The sequence below is a fragment of the Equus asinus genome, chromosome 8 (genome assembly GCF_041296235.1).
Source record: "Equus asinus isolate D_3611 breed Donkey chromosome 8, EquAss-T2T_v2, whole genome shotgun sequence".
Taxonomy (NCBI): Eukaryota; Metazoa; Chordata; class Mammalia; order Perissodactyla; family Equidae; genus Equus; species Equus asinus.
The window spans coordinates 45,135,438-45,155,823 of NC_091797.1; positions in this window are offsets into that span (position 1 = coordinate 45,135,438).

A 20,386-nucleotide genomic window follows, 5' to 3' on the forward strand; every position below is an offset into this window, starting at 1 on the left:
AGGTCTGCTGTCTTGAGCTAGGTGGTCACAAGTGAGCACAGCAATCAATTCCTAGTCTAGGAAGAGGTGTTTATCCTTAAGGAAATGCCAATGTAGGGGAAGTTGCACTTTTATCTTAAGGGCATTTGTTCTTGTCTTTGGGACGTAGCAAATGCTTAAAGCAGATACACAATGCATGCTCAGTGGCCATGTTAGGCCCTTTTGGAAAAACAAGCTTAGGCCAAATTAGTTTTACACCAAATAGCTTCCTCATATACTCCAATATATCCTATTGCTTCCCACTTGTTTATCGATGATTTGGATTAAGAGCAAATGAAAATGGAAGAGAAGAGCTGGCAAAGAGAGCTTAGAGGAGATTTGATAACTGCACAGTACGAAAGTGATGCTGAGAACAAACTTTTTATATGACCAGAGAGGAGAGAAGCAGCACCACTCAGTGGTAGGAAGAGAGGAACTCGGGATTATAGGTTAAAAAAAATTAGCCTGGGAGGAGACTGGTCTGATCTAAGCTATTCAGAATGATGAACATGACAAAGAATTTCTCCAAAGAAGGTCTTAGCATCCACTGCAAATAGTTTGTACCCGCATCTCTTACGAAATAGATAACTATTTCATTGAAGACTGCTTTGAGGTAACTGGGTCTTGAAGAGGACAATTGTCCTTGGCTGCCCACAGGGCCAGCTGGTAATAACACACCTAAATATTTACTGAACACTTGCTTGTGCCAGGCCCTATGCCAATACCTCCCAGAGTTAATAGAATCCTCCCAAATAAAAATTCTGGAATTCAAAGTATAATAACTAGAATGAAAAGATTCATCATAGGCATTCAAAAGCAAATATGAGCAGGAGGAGAAAGAATCAGTGAATTCAAAGACAGGTCAATTGAGATTACCCCGTCTGAGAAACAGAAAGAAGGAAGAATGAAGAAAAATGAACAGAGCTTCACACAGAGGTGAGACACTATTAAATATACCATAATAGGCATTATGGGACTCCCAGAGGGAAAGAAAAGAGTGGAAATTAAACAACATATTTCTAAATAAGCAATGGGTCAAAGAGGAAATCACAAACAAAATTAGAAAACAGTTTGAGATGAGTGAAAATGAAAGTGGAACACACCAAAATTTATGATGATGAAATCTCATGCTGAAGAAACTCAGGCTGTCCTGCTCCATCCTGCCTGGGACGTGAATCATCCCTTCATCCAGCCCATCCACATTATGTACACTACCAGCCCATTAGTCACTTAATAGCCCTGTTGATTATCAGATCGATTGTTGCAGTATCATGGTTCTTGTGTTCAAGTAACCTTTATTTTACTTAATAACGGTCCCAAAGCACAAGAGTAATGATGCTGGCAATTTTGAAATGCCAAAGAGAAGCCACAAAGTGCTCCCTTTAAGTGAAAATGTGAAAGTGCTTGACTTACTAAGAAAAGAAAAAACATCATGTACTGAGGTTGCTAAGATCTATGGTAACTTTTATTACAGCATGTTGTCATAGTTGTTCTACTTTATTATTTAGTTATTGTTGTTAATCTCTTACTGTGCTTTATTTATAAATGAAACTTTATTTATTTATATATAGGAAAAACATAGTATATATAAGATTCATTGCTACCTGTGGTTTCAAGCATCCACTGGAGGTTTTGGAATGTATTCCCTGTGGATAAAGAGGAAATACTATATTAGTAAACTGAATTCAGCAACATATAAAGAGACTTACATGCCATGACCAAGTGGGATTTATCTCAGGAATGCAAGATGAGCTCAGCATTTGTAAATCAATCAATGCAATAAACTATGTTAATAGAATAAAGGGCAGAACCAAATGGTCATCTCAACAGACAAAGGAAAAGCATTTGACAAAATCTAACATCCTTTCGTTATAAAAACACTCAACAAAGTGGGAATAGAAGGGTACTTCCTCAATCTGATAAAGGACACATGAAAAACTTGCAGTAAACATCATACTTAGTGGTAAAAGACTGAAAGCATTCCCACTAAGATCAAGAGCAGGACAAGGATGTGTGCTCTTAGTATTTCTATTCAACATTGTGCTGAAGTTTCTAGCCAGGGAAATTAGGCAAGAAAAGGAAATAAATGGTATTCAGAAAGGAAGAAGCAGAACTCTTTCTATTTGCAGATAACATAATTTTGTACAGAGAAAATCTTAAGGAATCGACATACAGAAAAATTTAGAGCTAATAAATGAGTTAAACGAGATTGCAGAATACAAGAACAATATATAAAATTCAATTGTATATCTATATACTAGCAATGCACAATCTGAGAGTGAAATTAAGGAAATGATCATTTATAATAGCATCAACAATAACAAAATACTTAAGGATAAAATTAACAAAAGCAATACAAGACTTATACACTGAAATCTGCAAGACATCACCGAAAGCAATTAAATTGACCTAAATAAATGGAAAGACATTCCATGTTCATGGATTGGAAGACTTAATATTGTTAAGTTGGCAATGCTCCCCGAGCTGTTCTGCAAGTTCAGTGCAATCCCTATTGAAATCCCAGCTGGCGTTTTTGTTTTGTTTTTTTTTTGCAAGCATTACCAAGCTTATCCTAAAATTCATTTGGAAATGCAAGGAGCCCAGAATAGCCAAAACAGTCTTGAAGAGGTCAGAGTTGCAGAACTCGCATTTTCCAATTTCAAAACTTACTATGGCACTACAATAATCGACACTATGTGGTACAAGCATAAAGATAGATATATAGATCAATTAAATTTAATAACAGATCCAGAGATAAACCCATGTATTTATGTCAATTAATTTTGACAAGGGTGCCAAGAAAATTCAACATGCAAAGAATAATCTTCTTACCAAATGACAGTGGGACAACTGGATATCCACATGCAAAAGAATGAATTTGGAACCCTACCTCATGACAAATACAAAAACTAACTTAAATTAATTAAAGATCTAAATGTAAGAGCTAAAACTAGATAAAACTCTTGGAAGAAAACTTAGGGGCAAATCTTTGTAATCTTGGGTTAGCAATGGTTTCTTGGATGACACCAAAAGCACAAGCAACAAAAGAAAAAATAGATGAGTTGGATAGCATCAAAATTAAATATTTTGAATTTCGTAGGAGTCCATCAAAAAAGTGAAGACAACCCATAGAATGGGAGAAAATTTTTGCAAATTATGTATCTGATAAGGAACTTGAATCCAGAACTGTAACTTGTATATAAAGAATTCCAGCAAACTGATAACAAAAAGACAAATAACCCAACTTAAAAATGGGCAAAGGATCTGAATAGACATATTCCAAAGAAGATATACAAACAGCCAATAAGCACATGAACAGATGCACAACATCACCAGTCATTAGGGAAATGCAAAACAAAACCGCGGTGAGATACCACTTTACATCCACTAGGATAGGTATAATTTAAAAAAAAAAAAACAGACAATAACAAGTAGAGAAATTGGAACTTTTATTTTTTGCTTGTGGGGATGGAAAATGGTGCAGCTTCTTTGGAAAACAGTTTAGCAGTTCCCTAAAAAGTTAAACATAGAGTTACCATATGATCCAGCAATTCTACTCCTATATATACTCAAGAGAATTGAAAACATATATCCACACAAAACCTTGTACGTGATTGTTCATAGAAGCATTACGCATAGTTGCCAGAAAGTGAAAACAATCCAAATGTCCGTTCATTGATGAATGGGCACACACAATGCGTTAAATCCTTATGATGGAATATTATTCAGCCATAAAAAAGAACGAAGTACTAATACATTGTTGAACCTTCAAAACATTATACAAATTAAAATAAGCCAGACACTAATTTAAAGAACCACATACTATATAATTCTTTTTATAGAAAAAGTCTAAAATAGGCAAATCCCTAGAGACAAAAGGTAGATTAGTAGTTGCAGGGGCTGAGAGGAGTGGGGAATGAGCAGTTACTGCTTAAACATATGGGCTTCTTTTTGAAGAGATGAAAATGTTCTGGAATTTAGACAGTGGCAATGATTGTACAACTTTGTATATGCACTATAACCCCTGAATTGTTTACTTTAAAAAGAATTTATGGGACACGTAATTTATCTTGATAAAAATTTTGTAGAAAAAAATTAACCAGATATACAAAGGAGCAGGAAAATATGACCCATAATGAAGAGAAGAATCAATCAATCAATCAAAATTTACCCAGAACTGACACAGATTTTAGAATTAGCAAATAAGGACATTTAGATAGTTTTTATAACTGTATTCCATAGGTTCAAAAAGTTAAATAGAGACCTGAAAGATTTTTAAAAGACCCAAATTAAATTTCTAGAGATGGACACTATGACATATGAGATAGAAAGTACTCTGGGTAGGATAAATGACAGGTTAGACGTTACAAAAGAAACAATTAGTGAACTAGATGGCATAGAAATATAGACTATATAAAATGAAACACAGAAAAGAGAATAAAAATAAAAAATGAATAGAGCAACAGTGAGCTGTGTAACAGCTCAAGTCTCCTAATATATATGTACCTACAGTCCCTAAAGGAGAGGGGGAGTTGGGCGAAGGGACAAAATGAAAATTTGAAGAAATAACGGCTGAAATTTTTTCAAATTTGGTGAAAACTATAAACCGACTAATCCATGAATCTCAATGAACCAGAAGCACAAGTAACAGGAACAAAACTATACCAACACACAGCATAATGAAGTTTCTGAAAATTAATGATAAAGAGAAATTCTTAAAAGTAGACAAGAACAAAAGATATATTATGTATAGAGGAACAAACACATAAATCACAGATTTCTCATTGAAAACAATGCAGACAAGAATACAGTGGAGCGAAATCTTTAATGAAAGATCTAGAAATCTGTACCCAGCAAAAATATTTTTCAAAAATGAAGACTATTTCAGACATACAAAAGATGAAGGAATTCATTTCGTTACAAGTAGGAATTCAATGATATTCTTTGCACTGTAGATATAGGTTTGCTATTTTATTTTAAAAAATCGACGGTACAATTAAATAGTTAGTGGGTAATCTTTTTTTTAATTCACTCAGCCCTTAACTGAAATATTGTAAAGTACTTTTTCTTTGACCAAAAGCAATAAACATCTAATCAGAAGATTAGAACTATAAGAAATATTGAAAGAAGTCTTTTAGACAGAATGATACCAGATTAAAATACCAATCTACATGAAGGAATAAAGGTCCCTAGAAATTGTGATTACATGGGAAAATAGATGAAGATTTTAAAATGTTTTTTAAACCTCTGTAAAAGGTGGTTGATTGTTTCAGTAAAAATGGTAACAAATTAATGTGGGATTTATAACATGTAAAAGTAAAATGCAAGACAACACCAGCACAGAAGTAAGAAAGGGAAATGGCAATATACTATTTTAAGGTTCTTATTCTGTATGAGAAGTGGGGTATCACTTGAAAAGGGACTGTGATAAACTAATGATGGACACCATAAACTCGAAAGCAACCACAAAGTAACAAAACAAAGAATTATGGCTAAGAAACCACAAAAAGAAGTAACATAGAATCATAAAAAATATTCAAGTTGTCCAATAGAAGGGAAAAAGGGAGCAAAGAATAGATGGGATAAATAGAAAAATAATAACAAGGTGATAGACTTAAATCTACACATATCAACAATCCCGTTTGATGTAAATGATCTGAATACCCCAATTCAAAGGCAGAGGTTGTCAGACTGAATACACACACACACACACCCACAGAGCAACACCCTCTATGCTTTGTCTACAAGAAAATTACTTTAAAGACACAAATAGTCCACCATGACTTTTCACCAAGTTTATTGAAACATCCTAACCAGGCTGCCTTCACCCAGTCTTGCTCCTCTCCCTCCAATCCTTCCATGGGCTTTTGTTTTCTTCATCATTCTGGTAGAATTATTTGTGGGTTTTTGAGGACTAGGATGAAAGTGCTTTCCTCCAGAGGAGAGTTGCATTTGCGTTTGCCTGGTGGCTGGAGTACGATCAGTCAAGAATTACTTGAAACTTCACTCATGGCTTGAGATTTTTTTTTATTTGATAACGCAAGTGATGTGAAATTTTACCCCAAATAGTTATAAAAATTGGCTTATGGTTACAACTTACCAGAGTCTCTCTCTCTCTCTTTCTCTTCTTTGTCCCCTGCTCTGCTCAGCCCGAGTTCTCAGAATTCTTGTAGTTCCCAGGAAGTGAGATGGGTTTCCTCCTAGTTCACGCTTCTCACCCTTTAGGACCTCAGTTTTATTGGGAGTGGGGAGGTCTTCTGTTAGACGTCCCACCTTTGTAGGATCTGGGTTTTGATTTTAAACCTTTGTTTTCTATTATAAGCACTTTAAACTATAAATTTCTCTCTAAGCAGTGTTTTAGTTGCATTTTACAAAGGTTGGTATGTTTTATTTTCATTATTCTATAGTTCAAAATATTTTATAATTTTCCGTATGATTTTTAAGTGACTATTTAGAAGTATGTTGTTTAATTTCCAAATATTTGGGTTTTTTTCTCCTAGATATCTTATTTTTATTGATTTCTAACTTATCTCCGCTGTGGTCAGACAACATACTCTATATGATTTAAATCATTTTAAATTTATCGACTCATATAATGGCCCAGAATATGGTCTATCATGATGAATATTACCACGTGTACTTGAAAAGAATGTGGAGGCAGATACTCAGTATAATGTTCTATAAATATCAATTCTTTCAGAGTGATGGATAGGGTTTTCAGATCTTTTATATCTTTACTGATATTTTATGTAGTTATTCCATCATTACTAAAAGAAGGGTATTAAAATCCCCAAGTGTGATTGCAGAATTGTTTATTTTTCCATTTAATTCTTTCCATTTTTATTTCAAGTATTTTGAAGCTCTGTTGCTAAACTGTTATGATTGTTATGTTTTCCTGATGAACTGACCCTTATACCAATACAACATGTCACTCTTTATCTCTGCAAATACTGTCTTAAACTCTGCTTTATCTGTTATTAATATAGAAACTCCAGTCTTTTTATGCTTACTGTTTGCATAGTGTATCTTTTCTCTGTACATTTGTTTTAAACTTGTCTATGTTTTTATATTTCAGATGTTTTTCTTCTACCTAATATATGTTCAGTTCTTGCATTTTTTAAATCCATTCTAACAATCTTTGCCTGTTAATTGGAGTATTTAGACCATTAACATTTAACATTAACCTTTATTTATTGTGATAATTAGCATCCTAGTTTCATTCCTAACTTAGGGAGGAAGGACAGAGGTGGAAAAAACTTTCAATAATTTATCATTAAGTATAATGTTTCTTGTTATACTATTTTCTTTTGTGTTTAAAATTACTACATTTTGCCCAAATTATTAGGAAAAAATATTTTCTTGGAAAATATAACATCTCTTAATTTCACTTCCATTCTTCCTTCATATTTTATATAACCTACATAAGGAACACATTATTGAATAAAGTAAACATTTTACATGGCTTCTTAGTGCCTTCTCTGATTATATGTTTACCAGTTTACCAATAGATGGCACTCTTGCATTTCTGGTGGCTATGTCCGTACAGCTTTGCCTTTAAGAAAGTATAACTACTTCTTTAACCAATTTTAAAGAAACATACATTTAACCTGATCTTATGAATGATTTTTAAAGGTGAACAATGGCAATTATATCCAAACAGTCATTTTTAAGTGCATTTATTTATTCACACAATGAGCATTTATTAAACAGCCTACCTATGGCAGACATTAGGATGGATCCTAGAGATATACCAATTATAGCAGAGATAATTTGTTTCCTATAAAAGTTTCCAGAAAGCTAAAACATGTAAAAAAAATTAATTATATTCTAACTATAACAAGATAGTAAAAAGTGTTGAGGCTGAGAAAAAAAAAACAAAGCAGCATGCAAATCCTGGAAAAATCTGGGTATTTCTGCAGAGGTTATGCCTCTGCATCATGTTTGAAAGAGAAGTAACAGTTCACCAGGAAGAAGGGAGTCCAAGAATTTCACTGCATGTGAAAAGGTCAAGGGTCATTAAAAATAGTCTATATTATGTAAATATGGTGAAGTTCTAAGACCAAGGGTATGGACTACATGAGGAGGATTGGTTTCAGATAAATCTGGGAATGAAATAGTAAGGCATTTAGCAGAATTCACATCTACTTCCTCCCCTTTCCCTTGCACGTTTCTTTTATTGAGTGATTACATGGATGGGGAAAATTCATAACTACCAAAGAGCCTCAGGGCTGGGGGAAGGTGGACAATGAACTTGTTAGGTTTGTTCACCTCAAGCTGGTCTCTTCCCTTTCCCCACCCAACCTCCTCCCCTTGAGGGGGCCCAGACAGCCTAAGTCCAGATCCCAAGGACCCCTCCCCTACAGGCAGAACCTTGTTATAGTCAGAGATGGACTAAAACCCTTCCCTGACTCTTAGTCACAGACAAAATCAATCTCAGACTGGCCTCTCTTCCCTTAAGTCTCCCATCCCAAGGCACTCCTCAAGATACTCAACACCGTTCAGGGCCATGGAGGTGCTGCCAGGTCCCTAGATCTACACCTGATAGAACAGTTCTGGGATGATAAGGCCGTCAGCCCTTGGATCAGACCTTTTTCTGTTGCCCCGATGCATCTTCCACCTGTTTCGAACTCTGCCACCAAGACATGTTTGGCCCCTAAAGGCACTTTGCTGTGAGGTGTAAAAACTCAATCTACACAATACCTATCCTGTACCCTTTAAAAACTCACTGTCATGAAAGATAAAGGGGCTGAGGAACTGTTTCAGGTGAAAAGAGACTAAAGAAACATGACAACTAAATGCAATGTGTGATCCTCGAGTGACTGCGGGGGAAAAAAGTTACGAGAGACACAATTGGGACAGCAGGTGACATTAAAATTTAGAGGTAAAGTATTTAAGGGTAAAGAAAGAGGATACCTGAAACTTACTCTCAAATGCTTCAGCAATTATATATAGAGAGAGGATACAGATCCATAAATAGATGGATAGAAAGATCTGTAAATAGAAAGATGGGTAGATGGAGAGAAAGCAAGTGTGGCATAATATTAACAATTGGTGAATCTAGGTAAAGAGAATATAAGAGTTTTTGTATTCTTGCAACTTTTCTGTAAGTTTGAAATTATTTCAAAAGAAAATTTTTTTAATAACCACAATTCCCCTTGACCCTTGACCAACATCACTAGGGTCCAGGCCAAGTAGGGGTCCTGTGCCTTCTAGGCTATGGAATGGAGGGATCCTAGGAAGGAGATAGGCTACTTTGGCTCCTCCCTATAGTGACTAGGGCTCTGTCTCTCTCTCTGTCACACACACACACACCTGTGAACATCAGATCTCACTATCACTGCCCTGGTCCAGTATACATCTCTCTCTACCCCAAAGGTTTCGTGTTGTGGTGGCTTATTTGTTTACTTACTTGTTTTTGTTCTTTTTCTCTTTCTGTAGCTGAGAGGAGAACTTCCAGACCAGCCTTTTGCCCATTAGAGTTACAGTGGCTCTATTCAGCCTTCAGAGAGAGATCTGGGTCAACCCAGAGATGGGTACCTGGGATTCAGCAGGGGGGAGCTCTTATCCAGATCAAAATAATGCATTCTCTTTAAGGTGTAATTTGAAATAAATAAATAAATAAAACACAAAATTGTATATATGCTGAAAGTTGAATCATATTTTTCTGTATGTTTGGTGTAGAAAGTTGCACACACACACACACACACACACACAGGCTCCTGCTTTGTTGATTGCACAGCAGTCAGTTTGGCAATACTTCACTGGGAATTAGTGGTAGAGTGGGGGAAGGTACTTTCTAGAGCCTAGACTCCTATGTGCTTCATCCAGCATTCTTTGGAGTATCTGGAGCATTCTCTGGAGTGTCTGTCTTGGGTCTGCTTTAGATCTGGGGTGTCCAGGGCTGCTTTCTACATCTAGAAGAGGACAAAGGCTTTCTTTGGGAAATGATCCCATGGCCTCTGTCTTTTCTATTTCTCGTGACTTATCTGTGGTCCTGCCCAGCTGTCCAGAATAAAATTTTCATGTGAAGGTTTTCAATGGTTTGCTGCCTGGCTGAATATTACAATCGCCTAGGTAACTTTTAAAATTCTCATCACCCAGGACACACTTCAGAACAATTACATCAGTGATACCGACCCTGATATCAGTTTCCCCACATTAAACCCAGCATATATGGGGTTAAAACCAAAGCACTCATTCCCTGCTTACTCTCTGGCTTCCTGGCTCCAGAATCAACTATCCTCCATGGAGACAGACACCGTCAAGGACAAGCACCTGGATTCTCTCCTCCCCTCAAAGAGATACAGGCTGGTAGGAAAGCTGCTGACCAGCAAGGTCACAGGCTCCCTCCTCTCTGCAAGTGTCTCAAGGCCAAAGACAGGCTGGTGGGAAAGCTCTGACCAGCAAGGCCATATGCTCCCCCTCCCCTACCTAAAACCCACAAATAAAAACCCTTCCTTTTAGCTTTTCGGAGAGTTTGGGATTTCAGCGTTAGCTGCCCTCTCTCCTTGCTCAGCGCGGCGCAAAACAAAATTCCTACTTTCTTCCACCACACCCAGTGTCAGAGATTGGCTTGCTGCGCAACTGGTGAACGAACTCACTTCAGGTTTGGTGTCATCAGGATCTCTGGGGTCAGGCTCAGGCATTAGTGCTCTTTAACGCTCCCCAGGTTCTTTGAGTGTTCTTCCAAGGTTGAGAACCACTAGGTTAGGGTCAAGCTTTATAATAATAATAAAAAAAGCAGTCTTCGTTTGTCTAGAGCTGTGGGCAGCTTCTTTTTGAGGGGGAGTTTTGTTGCCATCTACACCTAAGCCTCACTTCTGAGAAGCTGGGAGTATATGTGTTCCTAAATCCCCAGGTTTTTCTGAGGCTCCCTCCTAAATGAGAACCAATGACCTTGGAATGTCTCTGCTGCCAATCTCCCGTGTGAACCTTGGGATGTGGTAAACTGATTGTTGGAGATATTGGGCTTTGAAATCCTGAAAAATATCTTCTATCTCATTAAGACTAACATTTGGTACAGTGAAGCCTGTTAAATGAATTTTAGAGAATGAGTCCATTTGGTGCTTTGGCATTGAAAGAAGCTGAGGTGGTAATAAGTTAAAACGACATGCTCAGCTGAAGGCTTGAGAGGCATGTGAGCTCAGTAGGGTGTGGTCTCAAGTTCAGTGAAGAGTTCAGGCACATCTAGGTACCAAACTTCAGGTGTAGTTGGACCCGAGACCCAAGTCACACACGGAAATTCAGTGGAAAATGACAATGGAGAGGCTTGAAACTATGAGGGATGGAAATTTTTCTAGGAGGTGCTTCTGGCTCTATTCTGGAGTAGAAGAGTTGGGACTCTCAACAGCATCAACACAGGATTGTTGAGGATTTGTGATGTTTCATAAATTAGAGAAATAAAAACAGAAGAACTGGAGACTGGGATTGCATGAAGTACAAGGACGTGGACTTTGTTGGAGAGTTGCCTGTTACAAATGTGAGGTAATGACAATGCTGGAAGGCAATCTGGTACTAAGTGTTACAAAAGAGCCAATAATTCCTCTTCCAGGATATTATATGAAGAAAATAATCAGACCAGTGTGCAAAAATACATGCTTTATAGTGACATATATTTATGATAGTTAAATGCTAGAAACAAATTGCATACTAAGAAGTAATAATAAGTTAAATAATGATTAATCTATACAATGTATTATGCAGCTATTAAAAAGGAAGCGGGGCCAGCTCCGTGACGTAGCCGTTAAGTTCACACACTCTGCGTCAGTGGCCCAGGGTTCACTGGTTCGGATCTCTGGCACAGACCTATGTGCTGTTTATCAAGCCATGCTGTGGCAGGCATCCTACATATAAAGTAGAGGAAGATGGGCATGGATGTTAGCTCAGGGCCAGTCTTCCTCAAAAAAATAAGAAGGCACTCATATATCCATATACAAAGATTCAATGCTGTATATAGATATCAACAAAATATTAAGTGAAGTGTAGGTCACAAGACAACATCGATACTCTAATCCTGTTTTTCATTTAAAAAGGGCATTTTTTTATGAGAGCGTGTATTTGTTTATGCACTAGAATTGTAAATGATAAACACCAAAACTAGGATTATTTCTGGATGACTAGGATGAGTGATGTTTACCTTCTTCTTTAGAGTTCCTGTATTGCGTTTACTACCTTTAGAATTCATATCTTACTACCTTGGGTGTAGAAACTTTATTGCCATATTATATATTATTGAATCTTATGTATTGTATCTACATGCATCAATAATTCTATCAGACGATGTTATAAATTTTGCTTCCAATGTCAAAGATATTTTAAGGAACTAAAGGGAGAATGGTCTAATATATTTACCCAGATATTTACTATTTCTCTTGCTCCTTCTTCATTCCTAGTCTTCCATATTTCCTTCTGGTTTCAGTTCCCTCTGTCCAAAGAACTTTAGCAATTCTTTCAGAGTAGGTCTGCTGACTGTGAATTCTCTGTTTTCCTTCATCTGAGAAAGTCTTCATTTCGCGTTCATTCCTGAAGGATATTTTTTAGTGGGCATAGACTTCTGCATTGACAATTCTTTTCTTTCAGCACTTGGAAACTGTTGTGCTACTCCTTTTTGCCTTCTATGGTTTCTGATAAGAAATCTGTAGTCTTTCAAATCATTGTTGCTTTCTAAGTTTTCCTCTGACCGATTTCAAGATTATTTCTTGGTCTTTAGTTTCCAATAGTTTGATGTTGATGTATCTGGGCATGGATTTCTTTGGTTTTATCCTGTTTGGAGTTTTCTTCTCTTCTTAAATCTGTACATTTATATCTTTCAGTGTATTTTATAAGTTTTCAGCCAATATTCCTTCAAATATATATATTTTGCACTGTGCTATTTCTCCTTTCCTTCTGAACTCTGATGATACAAACGTTAGACTTTTCATAATTGTTCCACAGGCCCCAAGGCTCTGTCTATTTTTCAAAAAATCTTTTTTTCCTCCCCTTTCTCTCAAGTTCAGATTAAATTTGAAGATAGATCACTACAAATTATTCACTGATTGTTTCCTTTGTAATCTGCATTCTGCCATTGAGCCACTCAGTGACTTTTTTTAGGGAGGAAATATTGGGGTTTTTTTTCAGTTCTAAAATTCCCATTTGGTTCTTCTTTACATCTTCTATTTCTTTGCTAGTCTTTCTTTTCAGTAATTTCAAGAGTGTTTACAATTGCTTAATGAAGCATTTTTCAAATAGTTGCTTTAAGTCTTGTCAGAAAATTCTAACATCTGTGTCATTTAAGTATTGCACTCTTGATTGTCTTTTCCCTTGTGAGATGTTGCTATTTTCCTGATTCTTCATATGCCTAGTACTTCTGGTTTGTATCCTGGTCATTTTGAGTATTACTTATGAGACCCTGATCTTGTTTAAATACTATTAAGAATGTTGATATTTTTGCCTTAGCAAACAATCAACCTAGTTAGATTCAGGCTGTATGTTCCCTTCAGCTTTCTGTGGGTCAGTTCAGTTTTGAAGGCTTTTGCAGGGCTATTCAGATTGGCCGCACACATATGCCCCTCAGTGGTCAGTCAGGGTGCTTGGTGGTGGTATATCCATAGTCCATTTCTCAATTCTGTGGTCTACTGCTTAAGGCCAGATCCATGCACACACTGCTTTTGAGCGAGCCTGGGAGTTCATAGACAACATCATGGGATTGCTTTCCCGAGCATCTCCTTCTTCAAGATTTCCCTGGCACTTTCAATTTCTTGGGGCTCCTCTTTGAGAATCCCTTTGGCCAGAAAGCTGGGACTTTATTTACTCCACTCTGGTGCTTTCTTCCTGTGACTGCACCTTTGTCCAGGGCACAGAGAGAAAAAAGAAATGGGAATTTACCACACCATTTTGAGACCACAGTTCCCCTGACAGGAGATGAAGGTTGACCTCACTTAGGGTCTTGGCTATGGGATTACTTGAGGGCTGGGGTGGGAAAGAATGGAGAACAGAAAAATATGTGGGTTTACCCCCACTCTTTCTGAGTGTTCGAAGACCCCTTTCCCAGTACTTGAGCCAGAACTAAAGGGCTTCTTCTGGATCTCTCTTTGTGCCCCTGTGCCCACTTCTGGGTTGTGAGCTGCCTGGAGTCCAGGTCAGGGGATGCTGAAGAAAAATAAATGGCTAACTCACTCCCAGCTCAGTGGTACTTCAAATTCTCTTCTTCTTCTCCTCTTTGCCTGCTACTATTTACATTTCAGAGTCCTCAATAGCTGTTCTGTGCATCGTTTCCAGGTTTTGTAGCTGAAGTTGATGGAAAAACAGCATGGAGTATGTTCATCCATCTTACAAGGAACTAAAACTCCTATGGTAGTTTTAAGGCAGAAGCTAATAAGCAAGATATCTATTACTTTTATAAATAGAAAAACAATAAAACTAGTTTTATTTTTTTTAAAAAGACTTTGGCCAAGATGAATATAAAACTCATTCTCCTCTATTTCAAATATAAAGCAGCAAAGGTAAAATATAAATAGAGAAGGAAAATAACTTAGCAAAACTTAAAAGCAATGTAAATGTCTCTGTATGCTAGAAAGTAAGAAGAAACACAAAGCTTTCACGAGCCTGGGTCCACAAGTCTACTGTGCCCCAGAAGCAGGAGCTGGTAGTCGTTTGACCCCTGCAGGGTAAGAGAGCGGAGAGGAAGAGTGCTCTATGTAAGGACATGGGAACAAAGACAGGCTCACTCTTTGAAGTGTGTGGCTGATATTCAACTCTTCTACTCAAAATAAATTACTGGCAAGTTAGTGGTTTGAAACAATGCGTATTTATTTTTACCCAGTGACTGTAGGTTAGAAGTTCAGGCATGGCTTAGCTGGGCTCTCTGCTTCAGGGCCTCGCCTGGATGCACTTCAGGTGTTGGATGAATCTGAAGTCTCATCAGAGAGAGGCTTGACTGGGGAAATATCCACTTCCAAGCTCCCTCAGGTTATTGGCAAAATCCAGTCTCTTGAAGCTATGGAACTGAAGGTTTAAGTTTCTAGGAGGCTGCCCCAGCTCCTAGAGGCTGTCTGTAGTTCCCTAATATAATCGCTTGCTTCCTCAAAGCCAGCAAAGGAGAGACACAGAGAGCAAAACTGTTAGCAAAATGGAGCCAATATAATATAATCGAGTATAATCATGGAAATGACATCCCATCGCCTTTGCCATATGCTATTGGTTAGAAGCAAATCACAGTTTGCACCCACACTCAAAGGCATGAACATCAGGAGACAGGAATCACAGGGGCCATCTTAGAGTCTATCCCATGATGAAAGAGGCTGCAGACCAATGACAGGTGGCCAATGACATCAGGGCCATGGCCCTTAGTAAGATGTAATCCTGAGGAGGTAGGGAGGCAAAAATGGACTAAGGCTGGCAACTGGTACCTCATTCAAGCTGCCTACAGGATCAGAGACCACATTTGTGATGGCTGGAATATTATCACAGGGCAGAAGACCTGGAATGCTGGGGAAAGACAGGCATGGTTCTGGAATGTGAATGCCAAAATGCAGGTAAAAGCAATACAAAAAAATCCTAGATAGTGTAAGGTAAGCCCTGAGGGAGGGAGAGAGGGAAGAGAGGAGACAGACTGAGAGAGAGAGACAAGTAAAAACACTGACATTTGGTTCACATACCAAAATGTCAAAATTTATGAAGTAATATAAACGTAAAAGATAGCAATCAAACTCAACAAATGGAATATGAATTTACTCTAAATGAAAATAATTTTAAAGTCAGATAAAGATAACTATGTTTAGAATGTTCAAGGAAATAAATTAAGGATTAACTTCCACCTAAAAACACCAGGAAATTATGAAACTGAAAGAGGTAGAAATTAAACAAGAAAAGCCAAATATTTAAAAAAATTTAGAAACATTAGAAAAAATGTGCACATTGAAAGAAGAAAGTTTACTGTTGAAGTAAATTTTAGACTACATATATTCCTGGAATGAGTTATAAACTAAATATAGTGGAAGAGACTACATGATCATTTCTACACAAAGTAGGAATGGGCAACAGCATCACGACTGGCATCATCTGGAAGTTTGGTAGAAATAGGAAACCTCAGGCCCACCCCAGAGCCACTGAGGTAATTTAACACTTTAATAAGTTCCCCAAAAGGGAAAGCTTGTACACTGCTGGTGGGAATGCAGACACTGTGGGAAACAGTATGGAGGTTCCTCTAAACATTAAGAATAGAACTATCATATGATCGAGCTAGTCCACTTCTGGGTATTTATCCAAATAACATGAAAACACTAATTTGAAAAGATATATGCACCCCTATGTTCATTGCTATATTATTCACAATAGCCAAGATTTGGAAACAACCTAAATGCCCATCAGTGGATAATTGGATAAAGAAGAGGTGGGGTATGTGTGTATATATATATATATACACATATATACATATATATATATACACAACAGAATACTATTCAGCAGTAAAAAGAGATGAAATCTTGCCATTTGCAACACCATGGATGGACCTTGAAGGGATTATGCTAAGCAAAGTCAGTCAGCTGGAGAAAGACAATTACCATATGAATTCTTACCTGTGTAGAAGATAAAACAACAACAACAACAAACAAACACATAGATACAGAGAACAGACCAATGGTTACCAAAGGGGAAGGGGAGCGAAGGGAGGGCGAAAGGGGTAAAGGGGCACATTTGTACCGGGACGGATGGCAACTAGACTTTTGGTGGTGAATATGATGTAGTCTATACAGAAGTTGAAATATAACATTGTACACCTGAAATTTATATTATGTTATAAACCAATGTTACTTCAACAACAACACAAAATAAAAATAGAGACAGGAAAAAAAAGCTCCCCAGATAATTCATATGCACATTAAATTTAAGAAGTGCTGTCTTAGGGCAGTGGAAGAAAATTTTAAGGAATTTTCTCAGAATGCAGAACAGAAAAACAAAGAAAAACTTTGAAAACAAAGAAAAATATATAGAAATGCCATTAAGAGTCAGAGACGGTAGACAAAGGATTCTGTATACCTCTAATAGGTCCATCCAAAAGAGCAGAGTAGAAATATTTGACGAGATAATAGTTGAGAACTGTTTGAAATCAAACAAAGACACTGATTTCTCAAATCATAAGTACACTGCTCATCCTGAGCAGGACAAATACAGGTGGTTTATGCCTCTCTCCTGCTGCATTCTACTGAATTGTGGATGTGTTCCTCCATTGTCCCATCTGTTGTTTAGATGAAAAATTGTTCCTTTTGTAGGTAATATGTTGTCTTTCCATGGTATCTGCAAAGAGTCTCTCTTTATCTCAAAATTCCAGAGAAGGCTGCTCTTTTCTTGGTGCACTTCGCCTGGAGTCGGTGCTTGTTTGCCTCTTCCTGCCATCTAGGGCCTAAGATCTTGAGGGCTGTGATTAGGATGCAAGACTAGGGAAAAGGTAAGCAAGAGGTTCCTCAGCCTCCTTTTCGCCTCGGGTATCTAGGTAAAGTCAGTCACGGCTCTTTCCAGATGGTGCACACCAGCTCAGAGGCAGAGACCCCATGCAAAGTTCTCGTGGCCTAAATCTTTTAGAAAGAATTCGTATTTACTTCCTTGGAGAATCCCCTTGGAATATCTTCTTTGTGAACTTGAGGCAACTTTTGGTGACTGCTCGAAGACTTGGGGATCTTGATCTGGAGCCATCTCTATTTACCGACTTTCTACTTCCGTGTCATTTTGCAGCCAGATTTTAAATAAGTTCTATGATTGTTCACTTAGAGAAATGAAATGACTTATAATATGAAGCTTCTGTGGTTCAGCCCTTGCTTTGTTCTCATTACTGCTTATCTGCATCTGCCTCCTGTGTGGAAACAAAAGTCGGGTTTAATTCTATCATTCCCACACTGAGTTTCTTACTTAGTAGTACTTTTCAATTAGGGATGTCCTCATTTTCCTTCATCGGAAATAACCATCAGACTAAACGTTCTAAAAGGATAAATCTGATCACACCCCACTCCTGCTTATAACATTTTAATGATTACCAGTAACTTTTTATTTTTTTCCACTAGATTATCTTTAACTACAGAGTGGATCTGGGTGTGCAACATAAGAAAGCCTGGCATATACATGGATTCTTTTTTGCGTCCTTTTCAAGTCTCTATCTCTTTTTAATTCATGCAAATTTTGCATTTGACTGAATTTGTTTAAAACAAATAAAAACTCATTCCCCAGATTGTTGTGTAAAATTGGCACTTCCGAAAAATGTTTTGTATTTTTCCTGTGGCCTCAGCACTCTGCTGTGCACTCCTATTTTTGTGTCCACATACATTTGTGTTGAGGAAGTACAGGAACCACAAGATAAAGTTCATGCTCCTGAATATTACATAAAAGGCCTTGTGACCTAGTCTTGCTGACTCTTCCCCTAGATTTCCCGCTATTCCCAGACTCGGAATTTTTTATCTGGATGCTTTGGGTTTTTCCTAAAATCAAAATGGGGTTTTTCTTTTTCTGATTACATAATAAATAAATGCTCTTTGTGTAAAACTTTAAACAATACAGAAAAACCTAAGGAAGAAAGTCAATTGCTCTCCCCAGAGCTAATTATCGCAGATATTATGCTCACTCTCTCGCTTTCTCTCGATATATGTACATGTGTATGTATGTATATCCATGTATGCACATTCATAGATGCATGTACACATATATACACGTGCATAGACAAATACGTACATGCATATATTCATACACACATAATTCTACAGGCATAGGCTATAAATATAGGGGTGAAGTAGTTACCTTTTGTTTAGTTTCATAGTTTTTTTACCACTTCACCAGTTACCCAAACTGAATAACCAAAGTTAACAGCCAGGTCTGGCTCACAGAATCTCATCCAAAGATACACATATATAGGCTTTTCTTAGGCAAATATTTAGGAAAGGTGGAATCTCTTTCTATGTACTCTACATCTGCTTTATTCATTTAAAATTATATGACATTATACAAAAGCATCCAACTATAGATGCAACTCGTCCTTTGAAACTGTTGCTTCATTTTCTATGATGAGGCTATATCACAATATATGCAGTTAATCTCTCACCGATGGCAGTTAGGCTATTTCCAGTTTGTCCTTCTACTTTTCCTTCTTCTGGTTGAGTTTTCACTGAATGTGTTTATTAATTCAGAAAGGATCAATATTTTTATAATATGAAGTTTTCCCACCCAATAATATAGCGTCTAGTTCCATTTAGCCAGATCTTGTTTTATATCCTTTAATAAAATTTTATTGTTTCCTCCTTTGAGTCACATTTTTTTGTTCAAATAATTCCTACAAATTTTATAGTTTTTGGTCCTAGTGCACATTAAAAGCTTCTTTCTATTTCCATTGCTGGCTGGTTCTTTCTACTGTTGGGAAAAGCAATTGATTTTTTTTTAAAATGTTTATCATGTTTCTGGTCAGTTCACAAAATTCCCTTCATGCCTTTGAACTTTAATCCCCAGTTGTGTTGAATAATTCTAATTCCCCACACCACCTCTCTATGGCTTTACTCTTTCTGGAAAGTCTCTCCCCTATGTGACTGATTCATTCACACCACCCAGGCAGACTGAGCACTGCCCCGCCTCCTCCCGGAAGCCTTCCCTGACATCTCTGTGTTTGCAGGGCTCCTTATTTGTTCTCTCCTAGTACTCTGTGCATGCTTGTATTGTTTGTTTTTATTACCTTTCATCCTAGTTGTCTGTGTATAGTCTCGCTCAGTGGACTCTGAACTATGTGGAGGTATAGGTCAGGTCTTAAACAAATTGATGTTCTCAGAAGCTAGCACCATGTCTGGAACATAGTAAACTCTCAAAAAAGAAGGCAATTGAACTGCTCTGATTGGAAACAGCCATTAATGCCAGGCCAGGGAGACCTAATTTTTTAAGTGTCTCTGATCTTTTCTGCTACATTACTCTTGAGGTTTCTAAATAAGTTAAAGATGCTTGTTCTTTAAGTGTATAGCTCATGAAATTGACTTAACAATAGTTTGTTATGTGAAAATCATGATGAGGGTGAGGGGTTTGGACCAGCTACAGAAATCTTGATTCTTAATGGTGTGTGTGACAAGAATTCATTCATTCAATGAAGTAATGTATACCAAACTAAACTATAGCTCGGCAAACTAAAGGTCAGATGCTGTGCCAAGAACTGTAGATATAGAGATTCTCAAAATATACACGATCCTCTCAGGAAGCCTGCAAAAGCCAACAATAGGATTATACTATTTAAACAAAATAAGCAGCTTCTGGAATATAGTTTGAATAACTTCTGGCATTGGACACTGGTGACCACTCTTTCCTTATTGTATTTACTCCTATTCTGGGGATCCACTCAGCTACTTTTTCTGCCGGGGCTGCTGGCAGCTCA